At 37.1% G+C, this 21,751-nt stretch overlaps 1 protein-coding gene across 1 annotated transcript in view; it reads left to right on the top strand.

Moving 5' to 3' along the window:
* The first annotated feature begins 4,780 nt into the window (after positions 1 to 4,780).
* TfAP-2 (transcription factor AP-2) overlaps positions 4,781 to 21,751 on the top strand; it is an 88,645-nt gene continuing 71,674 nt past the window's right edge. The window contains exon 1 of the mRNA XM_034970475.2: positions 4,781 to 5,034. The gene's annotated coding sequence lies outside the window, so the exon portion shown is untranslated. The remainder of the gene's footprint in view (positions 5,035 to 21,751) is intronic.

The following is a 21,751-nucleotide window of genomic DNA, read 5'->3' as shown; positions in this document are numbered from 1 at the left end:
ATTCTGAAAATTGTTTCACTGATACCTAGATAGCTAGGAGTACATTAACCCCGAGTGATACCTATACCTACCTATAGCTTATAGACTATTAATTATTATATAATGCGGGCGAAGTCAGGGGCAAAAGTTACTTAAAAGTAATTAGTTATTAGGTAGGTACATACTAGGTGATGCCCACAACTTCGTGCGCGTAGTTTTGAAAATTCATGTGTGAACTCTTTGATTTCTGAGATTAAAAGTAGCCTAATATACCTACTTAAACGTACGTCACGTAAAAAAAATCACGTCGTGTGTTATCTATGGTCGATCTGTTACTCCGTTGTGGCGTGATTGAAGGACAAACCAACCAACAAACACCCTTTCGCATTTTTAATATGGGTAGATCTCCCAAACCATCTTAAAAAAAATTAAAACGTGTGATTTATTTACCACAAGGTAGTCAAATAGATAAATAATCATATGAGTTATAATATCGTTAAACTTTGATATGAGGTAGGTACCTACCTACCTACTAACCTACCTAGTCATTTTGAAATTACAGAAATACACTCCAATTTTATTTATTAGTAGATATAGGTAGATTAGGTAGGTACCTACCTAGGTAAAGTACGCGACAGCGCAACAGCTCGAGATGGCAATCGGAGTACGGAGGTTATGGGGACGCCCCGCTTACCCGCGCTCGCCCCCACCGGATTAGCGCGGGAGCTGTACGGGTGTGGGGGGCGTCCCCACCCCGATTGCCATCTCGACTTGTCGCGTACTAGGTATCCTACCTAGAAACGAAATAGAAACAAAATTGCAACGATTACAAAAACAAAATCATCAATGTCAATCATTTCTCATTAAAAAATCCGTTAGTTCCGTTTTCAAAATAACGGTATGACAAATCGGTCGGCCGAAAACAAAGGTGTTCTCGAGACAAAAAGTGTGAATTTATCAAAGTGAACTGACATTTTTGTTTTTTATTAGCTTTAAATAGATGCCGGTTCGCGGTCACCGTGGTGAATTATTGACAAATGAGCTGTTAATGTGCTATGCCGATTTTGTTAACCGTTACAATTCAACCTAATTTTCAAAAATGCTTAGCTTTATCTGTGAATAATTCGGTTATAAGGGCAGAAATAGGTAGGAAGTAGGTAACGTTGGTAGGTCTACTGTCTAGGTAGGTATGCTTAGGTAAGATAATGTTAGCTCCATTTTTACATTTCTTTAAATCTTGAACATCATTCTATTTTTAAACTTTTATTTTTGTTTCAAATTTAATTTGATTTACTGTAAGTATCTGCTTCATATTGTGATTCTTTTTCAAAATAATTTATTGTTACCATGGGTACTAATTATGGCCTTAAATAAAAAAATTATTTATTTATTGCCCAAATTTAAACCAAATTTTCTCATGCCAAAAAATGTTTTTGCCTTAATATTTTTAAAGCTCCTTTTAAATGAGAAAAGTAGAGTAAAATGAAATCCATATCCATTATAGGTATCTACCTATAGGACCTATATTATACCTACCTGTTATTAATACGAAAGTGGCTAACCCGTTCGCTGCGTTATGGGGACAATGGTACTGATTCTGTGCCCACCTAAATTTTAGAGTAGGTAGGTATTCGCATCCTGTTCTTACTAATGCATTTAGAAAAGGACAGATACAGTTTGACAGTTTTAAATTTAATTTAGAGCTGTCTAACCTCGTGACTTTAGCTGCCAGTCGCGAGCCTAGGTATTGTTTAAATTTGTAGCGTGCACTAAAATTCATGTTCCGTCCCTTTTAGCAATATTAAAAGAAAAAGATGCAGATAGTTTAAATTGAGTTTAGAGAAAGACAAGAGAATCGGCGCCAATCTATCTACCTACTTCTTATTATTTAAAACTTTTAGTGATTTTAGAAACTCGTGTGGCAAAAACATCTGTCAAGAGCCATTGTGCGGTTTACAATTAGCGGTGGCCCAGGCTACGGAACATTGAAAAACGAACTTTCCCAAATAATTACGTCATTATATTTTTGTGGAAACGCCTACGTTTCCGTAATCCGTATAAAGATGATCGCACATTGTCATAAGAGCCGCAAAAATTGACTACGGACTCTTTTGCAGGCAACACATTTCTCTGCTTATTATTATTGTTCCTTATTCGCAACGTATGACGTAGACATCTAGAAAGAAAGAAAAATCTTTATTTCAGGTAACAACACCATATAAATCCACTTATAATGCTTTCTATATTATACATTTGGACTGTAAAATAACAATGCCATCATGTATACAGCACAGTGCAACTATAGGTACTTAATAGGTAGAAAGACCACTCGGCTTGTGTAGGAACTCTGAAAAATACCTATGGCGCAAATCTGAAAAGTGAGGTACCTACCTACGTAGGTACCAGGTGCCCCGGTGCCATTTTCAGTGGCCATTTTATTACCTACCTATCTGTTAATTGTTTAAAAGAATTCAAATACAAAACTCATTCGCTGTTTGTTGAACCCCAAAATTCTAGGTCAAAAACAAGGGACAGACATGTCAGACGTGAATAGGTAAAGAAAGTGGTCACAGTTATTTGATCCATGGAATACCTTAGGTACCTACTAAATGTACCTACCTATACATACCACATCCATTAAAATACAGATATCGTCAGCAGCAGCAGCAATTCTCCGTGCTATTGTGCCTCTCACAGCTTGGGGAGTGTGCGATCAACTTAACACATACTTTTATTAATATCTACCCCGAGGTGTCGACCATTTGGTCGATGTGAAAAAGTTTGGCGTTTACGAATTCAAAAATTTTCGCTTATCCCTAATTTGCGGTGTACCTACCTATAATAATCGTGGCGTAATATAATAATCATTTGTTTACTTTGTTATTTGAATTGAGGGTGTTATTGTGGCGATTTAACTGTGCCTAATTTTTAAAAAAGCTCTGTGGTAGGTAATTAGGTATTAAGACTCGGTTTTCACCTAAGCAGAGCGGAATGAAGTTGTGTTCAGCCGACCAATCAGATTTTTTAAAAGATGCTGTTTCTACGTGACATTGGCGAAGTGCATTGTGCTCGGTGTGGCATACTACTGAAAGTCATAAAGCAAAATAAGAAGAAGAAGAAAGATGCTGAGTCAATTTTTTCACGACATTAAGGATCTGATTATGGTCGACTGACATTTTCTCTCCGCTCTACTTATAGTTATCTATTAGCAAGGATCTATAGGAACGCAAACTGCGATGGCAGCTGCATGTTGAGGTGCTTTCTCGAACTAAAATCTGTCGGGGTACGCCGTACGGGCCTCGAGGCCGAGCCTCCTTGTCCGGGTATGACCTCACAGGTGTCTTGGACTACCTGGGAAAGGAGAACTACTACCTACTATCTCTTCTAGGGTTATTAATTTCAGCTTTTATCAAAATGGCCTGCGGCCGCGCCTCCTCAGTATCGGCCTACACAGCGGAACGTCAAACTCATTGGTCACATGGGATAAGGAAGTATCTAAGTGCCTACTCAGTATCTAAGTCGGGGTAGTACTAATTACACAGGCGTCTTTACCTATGGTGCAGGGTATGCGGCGCACACGGGCGCCGGGTCTAAGGGGGCGCCGAGCGCCCTCTAATACGACACCTCCAAACATGTGTCGATGCCGGCGCTCTCAAAGACCCTGCGCTCGTGTTATGGCCGACGCCGTTATCATTTAAAATTGCACCATTTGCATCCGAATTTCCGTTTGAAATTATAACTGTTAGTATTCCATTTTGACCCTGCTCCTACTAGACTAGAGGGCGCCAGGGTACCTACTGGTTGCACACGGGCGCCACAAGGGCTAGAGACGCCTCTGACTAATTAGGAAGATATCTACTAAGGTACTTACCTACCTAGGTACCGACTTACTATATCAAGTAGTTAGGTAGATTATCTACTACGTCAGTAGGTACCTACTAGTTAATAGACACAGCTAATTTATGTTTTTCCCACACTCTCTAAAGCAGAGACTAGGTAAGTACCTACCTATATCTACTTCTCAGTGCCCTAAAGCAAACACACCAAAACATTTTTTAAACTAATAAACAGAAATAAACTTTTATAAAAATAGTTTTTTACCCATAAAAGACATTTTAAGTGTCCTTTTGTAACTGACAAATTATAATAAAGGTGACATACTGTCTGTAAGTATGTAGGAACGAGCATCGCATGTCGTGCCTCCAGGCGTCATGGGTTCCACTGACGGAAACAATTAATATGAACATTTCGCAAAAAAGCCTCTTTTTGTACTACGCATCCTGGAACCTTTAACCACTTCATCACAAAAACGAAATAAAAAGAACTCTATTTACAAAAAATAGCAATGTTAAAATTGAACAAGGTTAAAATGTTTACTCTCTATTCTTACCCATTGTAATATCAAAATTTGGCAAGCCATACAATCAATCTCTACCTCTTTACAACTAAAAGAACCTTTGAATTCTATACAGGTGATTTTGCGCACCGTAAGCGTTGCAAATTCAACGTCGTTGCTCGTACCTATGCAAACATGAAAAAACCTTACAAACATTACGAAAATCTGACACTTTGAAAAAAATCACTCGACAAACATCACGCTGCTCACTTAACCCTACAATAGCCGTGGTGAATTACAATTAATCGCTTCAATGAGAAATGCCACCGAGGCACAAAAACGTCAAAATATTGTCCGCGGACACAGCGCCCCCACGGCGGGCTTGCTAACCAATGGGGAGGTGGACTAGTCGCCGCGCGGGGCTCTCGGGCCAATGACGCCGGCCCGGGGCGGAGCCTCCAGCTACGCACGGCGTTTCGCCCCCAGCGAAAACCTTTTCGCCTCCAGTCGTTTACCGATAAGCCCGCGGGATGGTCGATTATTATTACATTTTGTACGCGTGATTCTGTGATCTCTGCCCCGGGCGTTGCCAAATCGATAGCGATGCGTGGTGCCATAGACTCTGACTCGCTTGTGATAGACTGTGCGTTCTGTGATATGTTTGCCTTAGTATAGATATACAATACGCCATGAACCTTTACATGCAGTGCCATCGTGAGGTATGAGTGTCACGTTTTACTATACGACGTTTATCAAAATTTCGAGGATATCTACATTTGATCATTTGATCATCGATAGGTTCTGAGGTGTAATCTTATAAGAAAACTATTTCATCTGTGCGTATTCTAGTTCAACAACAATGGCTAAAAGATTTTTCCAACAAGCTTGGCCTTTTTCAACAGGCCTACTGAAAAGTTAAAGCAACTGCAACTTTGTAACTAGATACACCTTGGTAGGTATTTCTTCTGAATAAAGTATGCACTATTGGTATGACTACAGCGATGGTGTGAATTAAAAGTAACAAAATATGTAATTAATTTAAAACAAAGTTATACCTAATAATAGGTTTCTACATAGATAGTAGGTACATACTTACTTTTTCAATACTGCAAAGGTAGGTATTTCTATAGGTCTAAGTAACTACGTAAAACCTATGTTGAATAATGGCTGCTGTTGTGTTAATTAATTCATCACCATCAGAAGTCATCACCTTTGTAGGATTGAATGATTTGATTAGGTATTATTAGTTGAACAACATTATACTCCTTCACAACATATTATTAAGTAGGTTACCTACTCGTAACAAGCAATAGCTATCTTTCAGCAAAAATATTTTTGACACATTTTTTGGAGCAAGGCATTTGACAATTTTCCAATTAATTGGATGGTATTTTTTTTAATAATTGAGTGGGCATGATTTGTGAATAACAACTAGGTAAAGTCATATGACTGCACAGTGCTCACCTAAGTAGGTAGGTAACCTACCAGATATTAAAGTGCGACGCAACGCAGCCCGATGGGACGGCGCGGTGCTATGTCTAGGAACACTAGCTGTTTCTCGATGTTAGTCAACTAAGTTAAAAATAAGTATAAAACTAAAACTGTAAAATTTTTGTTTCTTAATTTTTTCCTAACATTAAATGCATGCAAAGTTAGACCGTACATTCTAGTGAACCTGGTAGGTACAAATTGACCCCCGTACGTATTTTAGGGTTAATAAAGGGGCAAATATAAAAAACTTATTACACTAAGACATTTTTAAAAAACCTACCTACCTACTACGTCTTATAGTGCTGAAAGATAATATAGATTACTAGACTAGAAAATGCCCTTGACTTCGTCCGCGTGTAGGTACCTATTTAGGTTTTATGAAATCCCGTAGAAACTCTTTGATATTCCAGAATAAAAATTAGTAGGTACCTACCTAGTACCTAGTAGCCTAATAACCATCTCCGGATGCAAGCTGTCCTGTCTCTGTAAAAATATGATAAGAGAGCCTCAATAGCTCAACCGGTAAAGGAGTGGACTAAAAACCGAAAGGTCGACGGTTCAAACCCCGCCCGTTGCACTATTGTCGTACCTACTCCTAGCACGAGCTTGACGCTTAGTTGGAGAGGAAAGGTGAATATTAGTCATTTAACATGGCTAATATTCTTTAAAAAAAAAAAAAAAAAACAAGTAGGTAGATTGGCAGACTGACATACTTTCGAGTTTCGCATTTACCTACTTACCTACCTAATAATAATTGATATCTATCTAGGGATATCGAACATAAGATTGATACAAATATTCCTCTTTCTTTAGAGAAGGATAAAGAACCAACAACCTAGTGAAGTGTTGGTGTGTTTAAAAATCCCTATAGCCTGTAATTATGGTTCTTCGTGGACGGATATAGGTAACTATTTTAAACATTATAATTACCGGCCTGGCAAATAACAAGGGAAAAAAGTTTTTGAAAGAATGAAGATTATGTAGATATAGATAGATAGGTACCTATCCTATCTCCCAACTCCAAAATAGGTACGTACCTAGTGCCCCAAGAGCTCCTACCATAGTGCTGAACTGCGCCAAAATCTAATTGTATCTCTAAAATGTTTGTCTATGTAGAATTGATTGTAAATAATCAAAGTACGTTTTTATTTATTTATTTTCTCTATAACTACCTAAGTAGGTATGTACGAACTAGATTCTCTGTCCAGCGCGCTGAGAGCCTCCGTAGCTTTTTAAATTGACGAAAATATTGTCACCGTCATGGATGGATGTTGAAACCATTCCTAAATTTGTTCTGTGGACTGTGGTCACCATCATCTCACTAAAGACATATTTCGACTCAAAGGGGATTTTAAAAACATTTAAGTACCTAGTAGGTAGGTGGTATTAGCGCAGCTGCCTAAACCGAGAGGAACTGCCTTAAAATAATTGTCAACCCCTTTAGGATTCCGTGCCCAAAGGGGCTGCTGTCTGTCTGACTGTCTGTGTGTCCGCGTGTCACAGGTCTCTAGCTCGTAGCCGAAATGTTACAAACCTGATATTTTGGTAGATATTTGGTGTAGAACGTTGACCCAAAATCAAATAATATAGAATAAAGAATTCAATTAAATTATTTTTCAGGGGGGCTCCCCATACCTACCTATACATGAAAAAGGAGCCGGGGAAAAAATCTCTTTCTTACCCTATAGCATGTGCGATATCATTGTTAAAACTCATTGGGTAGAGTAGGTAACTTACCTACATTTTTTTTATTATTATACAATATACATACATGTTTGATAAAACGGATTAAAAATAAGGAAATGGGGGGGCCATCAAAGTTGTTAGTTTTAGATCATTTTTGTGATGGTTGTTTTTGTGATGTGTTATCTCAAAAACTTAACTAAGATAGGTACCTACCTACCTAGTTAGAAAAATGAAATTTTGGTAGGTACATTAGGTATGTTAGTACCTACCTACCTTTTATCTACTGTATTTAAACACCAAATACTTATACTGAAAACAACGATTTATAAAATAGTTTGTAATTTTTTTGGGGTTTTCTTTCACAGTTTGCGATGTTCTATAAGTAGCTCGGAAAAGAAATATTTTATACACCCAAAATGTGATGTTCATAATTATGTACGGAACCCTAAAAGAGCGAGACCGGTTCTTATAGTAAGTAGGTTGAGCTGCGCAATCACTACCGACGGACTCGAGATGGCAACCGGGGAGTGAACACCCGCACAGCCCCCGCGCTAACCCGGTTCGGGCGAGCGTGGGTGAAGTGCGGGGTGTCCCCCGCCTCGTACCCCCATTGCCATCTCAACCTGTCGCTGACTTACCTATCCTATTCACTCCGGTAGGTAGATATGTTAGCAGCTAGAGCGCTTCCATTAGGTAGTTCCTACAGTCCTATAGGTAAAAACAGTCCAGCGTTAACTTGTAAAAAAAATCGGTCAAGTGTGAATCAGATCCGCACACAAAGGGTTCACTACCATCGCACAAGAAATAACACTTTATTTATGTTTATTTTCATGGAGGCCATTTTGAAATCACTAGGTAGGAGGTACCCATATTATAATCACTACCCATATTATTATTATAAATGCAAGTGTGTTTATTAGTTGGTTTATTGATTTGTCCTTCAATCACGTCGCAGCAGAGTATCGGGTCGACGTGATTTTTTGCATGGGTATATACCTACTTAGTTTAAGACCTAGAGAGTGACATAGGCTACTTTTCCCGGAAATAATCAAAGAGTTCCCACGGGATTTAAAAAAAACCTAAATCCACGCGTAGGTATACGAAGTCGCGGGCATCAGGTAGTTTTATACATTTGTTGTTACAGAGGCAATACTCTCTACCTCTACGGTTCACGAGCTACAGCCCACGGACGGGCAGTGGAGACTTAAGTAGTATTAATAGGGTCCGGTTGGCACTCTTCGGGTACGGAACCATAAAAACCAGCCAAGTGCGAGTCAGGCTCGCGCACCGAGGGTTCCGTAGTGCAGTCGTATTTTTTCGACATTTTGCACGATAAATCAAAAACTATGATTCATAAAAATAAATAAAAATCTGTTTTAGAATCCACAGGCGAAGCCATTTCATATGATACCCCACTTGATGACGTAGTTATCTTGCTTTGATTATTGAAAATACCTTCTAATTATTAGTTCATCACCACAATTTTTTTTGTGTGATGTGACCACAAATTCACGGTTTTCAGATTTCCCCCCTAAAGCCAGCTATAAGACCTACCTGCCAAATTTCATGATTCTAGGTCAACGGGAAGTACCCTGTAGGTTTCTTGACAGACCGACAGACAGACAGACAGACAACAAAGTGATCCTATTAGGGTTCCGTTTTTCCTTTTGAGGTACGGAACCCTAAAAACACGTAGGTATGCCACCATGCATTTTTATAGCGTTTTTCTGATTTAATTTTAATACGAGTGAGTAGGTTGGATACCTACCTAGTTTGTTCTCTAGGTCTATTTCCATTGGAGATGGAGATTAAACGTATCTAAGTAACAAGTTCTTTATAACAGGTAAGTAGGTATCCATGCTCAATTTCACAGCTCAGTAGTTTTCTGTGGCACACAGAAAACTACTACACATGGACAAAACTATTTAAGGGTTTCTTATTTTCTACGGAACCCTAAAACACACTCCAATCCAATTTTGTACTTGACTCTACATTGTTGTAAATAATAGGATACCTGTCCGCCATTGCCACTTCGTCTTAAAGGAAATTAAAAAAATACCATAATCTCAAATGAAATGAAAAGGATTGTTTAAAACAACCGGTGCGATCCCATTAAGTCGCTGTCATCGCGTTGATAAGATTTAAAAAAAAAAAACAAGAAAATTAGCCGCACAATAACGCTCCTGTCAAATCGGCCATTAATTTCGAATTTTGAATTTGGAACGGGAGCGGTGTTGCCATGTTGTTCAGTCATTCAGTGACGCAATGCGAGCACACGTTTTTGGTGGACGACGCGACGCAAGCTTAGCAAATTGATTTTGTGCATATATTTTTTCATTTCTATTCATGGTTTTCTTTTCTTGTTTTATTATGAAAAAATGTTACTAACCACCGCACTCAGAGTCGCTAATCGTTATTAAAGATTGAGTTCAAAAGAGACAGATTTGATCGTGAAAAATTTTCAAAAATCCTTTCTTAGCGGATGTCTACGTCATAATAGCTATCTGCATGCCAAATTTTATCTGTGCGTTGATAGTTCAGTCAATCAGTCAGTCAGCTTTTCCTTTTATATAATACTAGCTTATGCTCGCGACTTCGTCCGCGTGGACTACACAAATTTCAAACCCCTATTTTACCCCCTTAGGGATTGAATTTTCAAAAATCCTTTCTTAGCGGATGTCTACGTCATAATAGCTATCTGCATGCCAAATTTTAGCCCGATCCGTCCAGTAGTTTGAGCTGTGCGTTGATAGATCAGTCAGTCAGTCAGTCAGTCAGTCAGTCAGTCAGTCAGTCACCTACTCCTTTTATATATTTAGATATACCTACCTACCTATACATTTTCTCTTTAACTTAAAAAAACTTAAATCCACGTTATTCAAGTCACGGGCATCAGCTAGTCCTCGTCCTCCATCCTAAATTATCGTTTGTTAAAGGAACCATCTTAGGATACCTTATACATTGTGTAATTTTTAAATTTTTCATTAGCTTGACGGCCATTTTTTATTATTTGTTGTTATAGCCGCAATAGATAGTATACAACCTCTGCGAAAATGTCAACTCTCTATCTATTGCTATTCATGAGATACAGCCCGCTGACAGTCAGACGGAAGCACAGCAGAGATTTAGCAATAGGCTCCCGCATTGGCAGTTTCGGGTACGGAACCCTAAAAAGCAGTAGAATGCAATAACAATTTTATTTTTATATTAACTTTATTAATGCTTATCTTATAATAAATTAAGTTCGGTAATAGATTTTGTCAAAAATAAAAGCGACATGTCATACAGTGCCCGCCCACAAATCCATTTGTAATTATTCAAACAACACGCTTAATTGGCCATTCCAGAATACGATATTAAATGGATATTGCGAGGGATTTGAGTTCAAGAATGATGGTTTATGAATTGGTTTTTTTTTTGCGGCTTTATTAATTTATTTTAGATTTACGTGGCAGAAAGTAATGTACCTACATCGACCTTTGGAAGGAGATAGCAGATTTTTAGAGCACTGTCACTGGCGTTGAGACCGACAAAACGTCATACAGGAATGAATGATAGAGACAACGCTCTACAAAGCTGAAATGACATTCTAAAGGCCGATGTACATTACTTTCTGCGCGTACTGTACCTACTACTAAGTACTTTGCTTATTTCGAAATCTTCTTAGGGGGGATGAAACAGTTTATTTTCTACTAATTTTATCTAAATACTTAGTCATTTTAATTTTTGTTAAATCCGTTATGAATTTCGCTACTCTTGCTTCTCAATACTATTATTAAAGAGTAGCTGGCGTCGTGATTTCGATCAAAAAGACAGAATTACAGCAAAGTTTCAACAGCTTTGTTCGCTCGTCCTAACTCCTAATGTAAAATTTAGTTTCGTGCAATTATTATACCAACTAACCATTTTGTTCGCCAGCTCCTCAACTATATACCTAATCTAACATCTATTCACTTCTATAGTTCGCGACAGGGCGAAATGGCAAACGGGGTATGAGGCGGGGTACGCTCCGCACACCCACACAGCGCCCGCGCTTGCCCGCACCGGGTTAGCGCGGGGTCTGTCCCCACCCCGATTGCCATCTCGACCTGTCCCGTACTATACTTATTCACGTTATACCTACATTCTTATATGGAGTATGGACTATGGATATTCATTGAACCGTCTAATTGTGGAAGCCAAATACTTACTATTAAAATGCCAGCTAAAATAAAATTCTCTCAAGTGCTCTCAAGTTTATAATTATATTTTGTTCCATATGAGTAAGAATAAAGGAGCGGTACGGGACCAAAATAAGTTAGTTGTTTTCGTTTTTTTTTTCGATTTTTGATTTACAAGCGACGATCGGGAATTATGAGAATAGTTTATGCATCCATGTAAAACGTGTGTGTGTAGGTAGGTACCTTACCTATCTACTTACCTACCGAACAATTTTAATAGGTAGTTACTAGCAGGTAAGATGATGGTAGGTTTTAAAATTACCATATAAATGTAGGTATGTAGGTATGTAGCTCCAAGTAGGGACACCAGCACATATAACTCGTAAAATTTAACTCCTTACGAGCCATTTTAACTTTCATGTCAAATTTCATGTCAAAAGTACGATTTTAGTCCTTATTTTAAAGGTGAGCCGTACTTTTGACATGACGGTTGACCCATTGAGTTAAAATAGCACGTGAGGAGTCATTTTGGACGGTATCAAATAGGTAGGTACTCGTACCTACATTAAACTTATTTGTTTACACAAATCATTCTCTTAGATACTTTATATTCTACAATAACGGTGGTTGTATTAACAAATCATCATAGGAACACATTTAGCCATTTTTCATATTCAACTTTTTCTAAAAGCAATTTGTTACAAGCACAAAGCCATTGTGAGTCCAATGAGGTCGGGCATATCGCTTTTCTAACCCATAAACGGAATTTATATCTGACATTATTCATACCTTCCCGTCCGGTTGTTTTCCTAATTAGAACTCCATTCAACGAACCCCATTAAAACTCGTCTAAATTAAAAATCGAATAACTTACTAACTAGATGATAAATCAACGGAAAGACAATAAAATATATTGTCCAGTCTGACAATCGCCCGAGCAATAATAATTAATATAGCACTACGCTTACCGAGTAATTAAAATAAACTAATTTCTAAATGCGAGTGGCCAGTGTTTTATGAATGAATGGTTGTTTTTTTAATATGGCAACATTTCTCATTCTCGGTCTCGCACTGACAGTTCAGTTGACGGCGTTCTTTTTTTGAAGTGCGACCTCGCAGCGGGTCGCTGAGCAACCGTTGGGATTTTAAATTATCTCAATTTAATTTACTTTCCGCGCTCTCTTATTTAATGATGTTGCTTAACGTATACACCTTTAATATTCCATTCTTTTATTTATTGAAATACTGTAGAGTGTATATGAATCAACTTGGAATATTAGATACGTAGGAGGCACCAATCTAATATACCTACCTAAATCAACACGAAGGCTTAGCTGTTCTATTGTGCGTACCTACCTAATATATTATTTTCGAGTTCAGAATTTGAGACAAGGCAGAGACCGTAATGTACTCAAATAAGTAGGTATCTACATAATAATAATAAAATTAATATTAGGTTGCGGTTTTGCGAATCAGATATTATTGTATGGTGTCTGAATAAAATAACAATTTGGTGAAAGTCATAACGGTTGCAAACAAACAACTTAAATTGCTACAGTAGGTAAATAGGTAGGTATATGCTTACTTTGAATCATTTAATACCATAGCAACCATTGATTTGCAATCCTAGTCATGATCTCCGAGAAAAATTCTCACAACTAAAGATTAAATAAATTGCCTCTAATCCCCCACTCAATTATCCTATGCTATATGATTTTGAGGTTTCCCCTAAATTCCTTCAAAATCCTTTCTCACGCTAAACAAAATTTCAACTCTCACGAATCAGTCTAAGAATTTTTATTTGGCAACACCAAATGATGAGTAAATCGGCACAGATAATAACAACCTGCGAATGGAATTTGGAAAAGAATCGGATTCAACCGCGTGCACGGTAGCAATAACGTGCAATTTAAATGTTTCAAATTTCGAACACGTCCTTTTTTAATTTGTATTTCGTGCGCACATGCAGCCTTATTGAGATCAAAAATGACAATGTTTTTTTTTCAAATAAGATGATTGGAGCTTTTTATTAAGGCTTAAATGAATGATTTGACGCTTATTTCGTGGTTTAACGAAATTATATTTGTAGATAACCGGTTAAATTATGCGATTTTGACAGGTCGAGCTACTTTCGGCCATGATCGCATTAAAGTCGATCCTTTGTCCATCTACTGCTCTTTGTGAGCGCTGACAAGCTTAGATACAGCAAGATTCTTTTTCCGTCGCTTGGAGAATTTTTTCCTCTTTCATTTGACATCCCACTCGATACGATAGCAAAAAAATATTTCAAAGACCCCCATGTTTTTGGTTGTAACATCCGTTATGTAGGTACATAGGTAGATACATTGATTTTGTTCATATAAACAAAATGTAGCATATTATGTCAACTGGACCATAATAACGAATCTAAGTATTAACACTTCATTAATCAAAATCGGCTCGGTAGTTTAGGTGCTACGGCTGAATATAGGTATAAGTCCTGCAAATTGCTAATGCGCGCGGCCGCCATTTTAGTGACGTCAGCACTAGAGTGAAGTTTCAAGCTGATGGTATTTTCTTCGGCTGACGTTAAAATGACGTCATTTCGATGTTAATGAGACATGGTTCCAGCGCAATAGCAATTTGCAGGACTTATGTACCTAATAAATATAATACAATAAGTAGGTATACATACTTACTAAATAGTGCCTACTTAAGTAAGTATGTATGTGCCTATGTGCCATAGATACAGTAGCCGGCAAGAAATATTGTGCATCGACCTTTATAATGACTGAGATTTCGGCTTTGTAGAGTGTTGTCTCTGTCACTCATACCTATGTGACGTTTTGTCGTTCTCAACGACAGAGACAACGCTCTACGATACCGCTATCTCTTTCTAAAGGTCGATGTACAATATTTTCTGCCGCGTAGGTACTGTACGTCTATTTCAGTGGGCGGCGGGCTGCCTCAGCAATACATCAGGCTGCAGGCATCTTGTATAGGTATACCATTCAGGTCGAGGGTATACCATTCATGTCATTTATTGTCAATCAAAAAACAGTTAATTAAACAAAAGTAATATATCGTATATCAAATTCGACGTTTAACTTTTTACTCTTTAATTTTTTCCTAGACCGGAAACCATGACGCCCATTAGATTTAGAGCCGTCAATTATTATCATAGAATATGTCTGTCTCATTTTTTCTATAGATAGGTAAGTGTATCCCTTTCTTTACATGTTTTCAATAAATTAACTTCTATAGTTGAATGACCTTTAGGTTACTTTATGATTAATATTCTTAAAAAACCAGCCTGCAAGTGCGAGTCAGACTCGCGCATCGAGGGTTCCGTACTACAGTCGTATTTTTTCGACATTTTAAAACATTTCGATAATTTAAAAACTATGATGCATAAAAATAAATAAAAATCAGTGTGCGAGCCTGACTCGCGCTTGGCTGGTTTTTTTTTACTCTTAGTTCACTTTGACGTTGGTGTGATGTAAAATCTCGTACTTACTAGTAAGCATTGGGATCGTGAGCGGCGCACGAGCGGGGCCCCGGCGCGGGCCCGCCTCGCCGTAACGCGGTAACCTCACGTATTTGTAATTACACTGAAATTCCTGCTGCCTTTATTGTTATCGTTTATACAGTAGCTAAAGATAATCAATAAATAATTACCTACACATTCTTTATTCTTTCATTTTGATATATCTTCGTAAAGAATTAAAAACTGACTGAGTCTGTTGTAGCATCTCCTCAGACCAGCCTACTAATTCGCTAACTAAGTGTCTAACACTGAATAAGAGCCACCGACCGCATTGGACATTCGACAATCCATGTAAGTAGGTTTTCTACGAAAAATTATTTTAACATCACTCGGATGTAAAGCAGCAATGTAGAGCCAACCAATGAGCAAACCAAGCAAATATGCTCGGTGGCTATCATTCACTGTTAGGCACTGAGTTAGCGAATCATCCGGCAGACATGTATTTAGGATGCTCGTAGCTTTAGTTTTAAGTTGACGTAAATATTATGACGAATATTATATTGGAAAACCGATAGACGTTAGGGCCCCAAGATGCTAGAATACCGAATGGCGACCTCGCACCACAAAGCGCAGCAGTGGAAGACCCTCTATAAACTAGGTATCCCATCCATTGCTACTTTACCTTCGCCATTTGTTGAGCTACGTTGGTTACTAAGGTTCTTCTAAGCATCTCCTCATTTCTGATTTGATAATTTAGAGAAACTCCGAGAATTAAGTTTTCTTCATCACCCGCTGAGTGACTCTAAGCTTTCTTATAATAGAGAGAGAGCCAGCGCGTGCCAGAACTTCGTTATTTTATAAAAGTTAAAAGTTTCTCTGTCTATAATTGTCCCCAAAACAGAGAGGAACGATCAGCGACTATGAAGTTATTTATCACTAGCTGATCCCCGCGGCTTCGCCCGCGTAGATTTAGGTTTTTAAAGATCCCGTATAGCCTATGTCACTCAGGAATAATGTAGCTTTCTACTGGTGAAAGAATTTTTAAAATCGGTTCAGTAGTTCTAAAGATTACCCCCTACAAACAAACTTAACGACATTACCTCTTTATATAATATAATAGCTGATCCCCGCGGCTTCGCCCGCGTAGATTTAGGTTTTTAAAGATCCCGTATAGCCTATGTCACTCAGGAATAATGTAGCTTTCTACGGGTGAAAGAATTTTTAAAATCGGTTCAGTAGTTCTAAAGATTACCCCCTACAAACAAACTTAACGACATTGGGCCGTGCAGCAGAAATCGTAATATTTTAATTTCGCCATAACTTCAAAACCAAACGTCCAATTTTAATCATTCAAAGACCAAATATTATCTCCATAAACTGTTCTTAGTGATGAAATCATTTATTTTGATAAGGATTAATAGCATGAGTAAAATAAACGCGTTTAAATGTAGTCCAAAAAAAATTCAAGATTTTTAAATAAAAAAATGGTTGCTGTGCCTCACTCGACATAGATGGGTATAGTGTGTCGCGGACTTTTTTGTAGATATTTATAAGATCTACAATTAATTAGAACATTTTATGGTTCTATCTTTTATAGTTTAGGCAGCGTACGCAAAATAAGTAACTTTTCTGGTTGATTTTTTACACCTTGTGTCCGAAAAACCCAAATATCTTACGGAACCCTATTTTTTTCCAAAATAAAATATAGCCTATGTTACTCATGGATAATGTAGCTTTCGAATGGTGAAAGAATTTTTAAAATCGGTCCAGTAGTTTTTGAGCCTATTCAGTACAAACAAACAAACAAACAAACAAACAAACAAACAAACAAACAAACAAACAAACAAACAAACAAACAAACAAACAAACAAAGTTTTCCTCTTTATAATATTAGTGTAGATGGTGGCTTTGGGAGAGTATGTCAGAGGGGACTCTCCGTCACTTGCATGGACGTTTGTTTGGACTAACGTAATCTGGTTCTCATTTGAATACTAACCAATCAAACTCAATGAAATTTTGTAGATAACGTTTAAGAAATTAGTGTCTATGGGTTTCCAGATTTCCGTTAAAATATTCCGTTTCAAAGTTACACGGTCTTAAGAATTTAATAGAAATCCTTAAATCTGTAGCTATTAAACTAGTTATTTTTATGGAAATCTGGAGAATTACAGAAACTAATATCTGTGTCTATGGGTTTCCAGATTTGCGTTAAAATATTCCTTTTAAAAGTTACACGGTCTTAATAATTTACATACAAATCATTAAATCTGTAACTTTTAAACTAGGTAGTTATTTTTATGGAAATCTGGCAAATTACAGACATAAATATATAGTTACTAAAACGTGTTTTCATCGATAAAATTACATCGTTTTTGATTGGTTAATATTGAAATGAGAACTAAACTACGTTTGTATAGAGCGAACGTTGAGAATCTCTTGGGTAAGTACAGGCTACAGCGTGTCAAAAATGCAACTGTTAACTGTACTAACAAAGGCTAATCAAAGATCTTGAAATGCTGAAGATCATAAAAGTGCGGAAGTTGGAGAACTTCGGCCACATTATGAGACATAGCAAATAAGACCTACTTTAGCTCATTATTCAGGGGAAAATAGTCGGCAGAAGACTACAAGGCCGTAGAAGAACATCGTGGCTAAAGAATTTACGCCAATGGTACAGGAAGAGTACCTACCCGATCTCTTTTCCAGATAGCCCTAATGATTGCCAACCTCCGATAAGAGACGGCATTTCAAGAAGAAGATAGAGCGAATGACGGAGAGACCACCGTTGACAGTTGACCGCGAGGCTCGTGCCAAAACCTCGATAGAACCATACCTACACAATAAACCTACTTACAGAGGTATGATGATAATCATAACCTTTATAATATAATCACTAGCTATTATCTGAATGTGAAAGTAACCAGTATTTTTTGTTAGAAAAAATAATAGGTAGGTGTTACAATGAATCTTGAAATTAAATAAATGTTGAAATGAACCCAATATCATCAAAATAGATAAATTATTGTTTTATAAAAAAACCGGCCAAATGAGAGTCAAACTCACGCACCGAGGGCTCCGTACTTACTACAGTCGACATTCATCGTGCAAAATGTCGAAAAAATACCCGAGTACGAAACCCTCAGTGTGCGAGTCCGACTCGCTCTTGGCCGTTTTTTAAGTATCTAAGAAGGTATAGGTACTATTATAGTCTTGCACGGTCATCGCTACCCGGTTCGATTACCAGTTAGATGATATCTATACTAGATCAGGTTTCATGTTTTTTAAATCAACTTCGGTCTGGAAGGCTTCGCTGCTAGGTAATTAGGTAGGTAGGTTTAATTGGGTAATTTTAAATAGACTTTGTTTGTTGACTTGGTTCTCACATTGAAAAATAATTCTTCTGCTTATACTTTATATTAATTCCAGTTTTCCACCCTGTAGTGGTAATTATTATCTTTGAAAGGTTGGTACGTTACGTTACCTACTTATCAATGAGTAGTATGTTAATGTACCTAATACTTATCCATAAGACCAAAAATTGGACTTGGAATGCCTGTCTCTTCCATAAAAGGATACGGCCTCATGCATCTTTTTAAATATAGAACGTCCGTATAAAAGTGGGACACCTGGCAACACTACACGTCTACGTCAACTACACGACACTCGATCTCAGAAAGGCAAAGGCATCCATCATACAGCCCCGCCCTCGGCAACGCTTAACCGCCGCGGCTCGATGATTAAAATCTAAAGCCATCTTAAAAGCATTTAGAATATTGTTACTAGTGAAACAATGAACTTGAAAATATTGGCTCAATTTTAACTATTTACTTAGTTGAAATTAAGTATTTTAAGTGATGAAATAAAAATACATAGGAAAAATTTTAAATATGGGTATCCTCATTAATAATACCTTAAATAACGTACCCACCTAGGTAGGAATTTAGGCATTTACTTATAAAACACTCATGCACTCATATTATGTACCTACCTACTATACCTACTAAATATTTATGTCATTAAAATAATAACTTTGGAAACAACAAAATTCCCCTGAATACACCACTCTGTAGTTACAGTCATCAAACGTGTGGAATCAACTACGAACAAATACGTCTTGTTTTCGAAAATAATACTAAACTAAAAATTGAATTTCTGTTTTGTACCACGTATCCAGATTCCAGAACCAGATCATTCATTTACTTTAAAAAAATAAAAACAAATCACTGGCAATTTAAAACAAGCCTGAATTTAAAAAAAGAACGGGCGGGATGGAATGTTGAAATGAACGGAGCTACCAATTTTTAATACGCATTTAGAAATGTCTATCAAAAACAATCACTATTTTTTAAGACATAAAATCCACTTTTCTTTAAACGGAATGACGAGTTAAGGCTATTTTTAATTAAATTGGAACGCTTATTGACTTCCGTTTTTACATAAATTACTTGTAAGCTTATACGTGGCCAGGAATTGTTAGTTAAAGTTGGAATTTGTTAATGGATGTAATACCATTGAAGACTATAAGATTATGCCCGCTACTACAAACTACCATATAGTTAGACGTTTAAAAATAATGTATCGCTTTACGAGACCTTTGTTCTCTGAATAAAGTCGCTTGCGGCGTTGACACCTCAAAATCCTCAAAAATTCAAACTCCGTAGCTCAATCGTAGACGGTCGTAGCGGTGCAAATAAGCACGCATGCGATACCATGAGGCCCGGGGTTCGATTATCTTCACGGCTTTCTCCATAGATCAGAAGTGCGATTGCGTAAGTTTTAACCATCATGGCAAATCTAAGCGATTGGTCATAAATGGTAAAACCGAATTCGAATTGCGTAAATTGTATCATCATATGAAGACCTACTGGTGACCGGTGACTTAAAAATTTTTCATTAGAATCGCGTTTTATTATACAAATAGCATTAGTGAAAGTCAATATTTTTTGTTTTTAAGAATTATGTCGGACACAAAAACAATGCAACTTAAAAGTTAACTTATTAATTTCATCATAAAAATTACCTTTCATACTTAAAACATTGAATTCTAACGTTATTATTATATAATGCATTTGCAATAACTAAACGCTTTGAACGAATGAATAGTCGAGTTTACTGCTATTCGACAATAGGTGGCGTTAGTGGACTTATTTTTTCCTATGTTTTTCCTCTTAGATTATGCTTTTTCCTGTAAGTCTACGTTTCAAGTGTCAATTAAGTGACAAGTGACAGTGGTGTCAATGTCAGTAATGACAAATTACGAATTTTACGAGAACAAATTACAATAACAAATTAGACAAAATTCTCAGTTCGATATCTATTCCATAATTTCCATACGTTAATAAAATTAAGAAGTCTCCGGCAGAGAAATGCCTATAAGCACTCTGGCCTACTAGAAGCCAACGAGGGGAACGTGGGGGCACGAAGTTATGAGAAGCAACGCCTTGAAATTGCTTGGATATCAAATGGAGATTGCAGAACAGGCACTGAAGAAGTTGTAAAGGCATTATCCTTAACCCTAGAACCCTACTTGGTTTACTATGAACAGCCCAGAGTGTTATCGGAGCCTCAATAGCTCAACGGTTCGAGGAGCGGACTGAAATCCGAAAGGTCGCCGGTTCAAACCCCACCCATTGCACTATTGTCGTACCTACTCCTAGCACAAGCTTTACGCTTAGTTGGAAAGAAAAGGGGATTATTAGTCACCATAATAAACTTGCTAACATTCTTTATAAAAATAAATCAAAAATCAAATGTTAAGTTTTCTCACATTAAGACTTTTTGAGTTATTTATAGCATATAAGTAGGCAAATAATTTATTATTTACTATGTGTTCATAATTAGTAATCTTTGATCAAGAGCGGTGATAGTGTAGTGGTTAAGATGTCTGCCTCCAATGTGATAAACCAGTGATGAGTTGATGATGATGAGTTGTGTGCCGTGTTAAAATTGACTGTGATTCACATTCAACATTTTAGCATATTATAAGTAGGTAAAATTTTCCTATGTTTATCATAAGTAAACAGATAAACCCAACTAAAACCCAAAGAAATACCTAATAATACCAAACGGGTGGGGCTGAGTAGCTAGTAGGTTCCTAATCATCTGTCGCTTATCCTATATTTTTATTATTTTTAATAGTTGTAGACAATAAAGATGTTTAATATCGTAATTTACATACTTTTTATTTTATGAACAGAATTTTCTCCTCTTTCATTTGATATCCTACTTACCTACTCATTACCATAGCAAAAAAATTTTCAGAGACCTACTATTTAGGGTTCCAAAAGAAAAAAACCGGCCAAGTTCGAGTCAGGCTCGCGCACCGAGGGTTTTGTACTAGTATTTTTTCGACATTTTGCACGATAAATGAAAAACTGATGCATAAAAATCTGTTTTAGAATGCACCAGTGAAGCCCTTTCATATGATACCCCACTTGATATAGTTATCTTACTTTGAAAATTGTTAACACTAATTACCTATTTGTTCATGACCACAATTTTTTTGTGTGATGTAACCACAAATTCACGGTTTTCAGATTGTTCCCCTTATGTTTGCTATAAGACCTATCTACCTGGCAAATTTTATGATTCTAGGTCAACGGGAAGTACCCTGTAAGTTTCTTGACAGACAGA

Source organism: Maniola hyperantus, chromosome 7, assembly GCF_902806685.2.
Source record: "Maniola hyperantus chromosome 7, iAphHyp1.2, whole genome shotgun sequence".
Classification (NCBI taxonomy): domain Eukaryota; kingdom Metazoa; phylum Arthropoda; class Insecta; order Lepidoptera; family Nymphalidae; genus Maniola; species Maniola hyperantus.
This window is presented reverse-complemented; position numbering and strand designations above follow the sequence as displayed.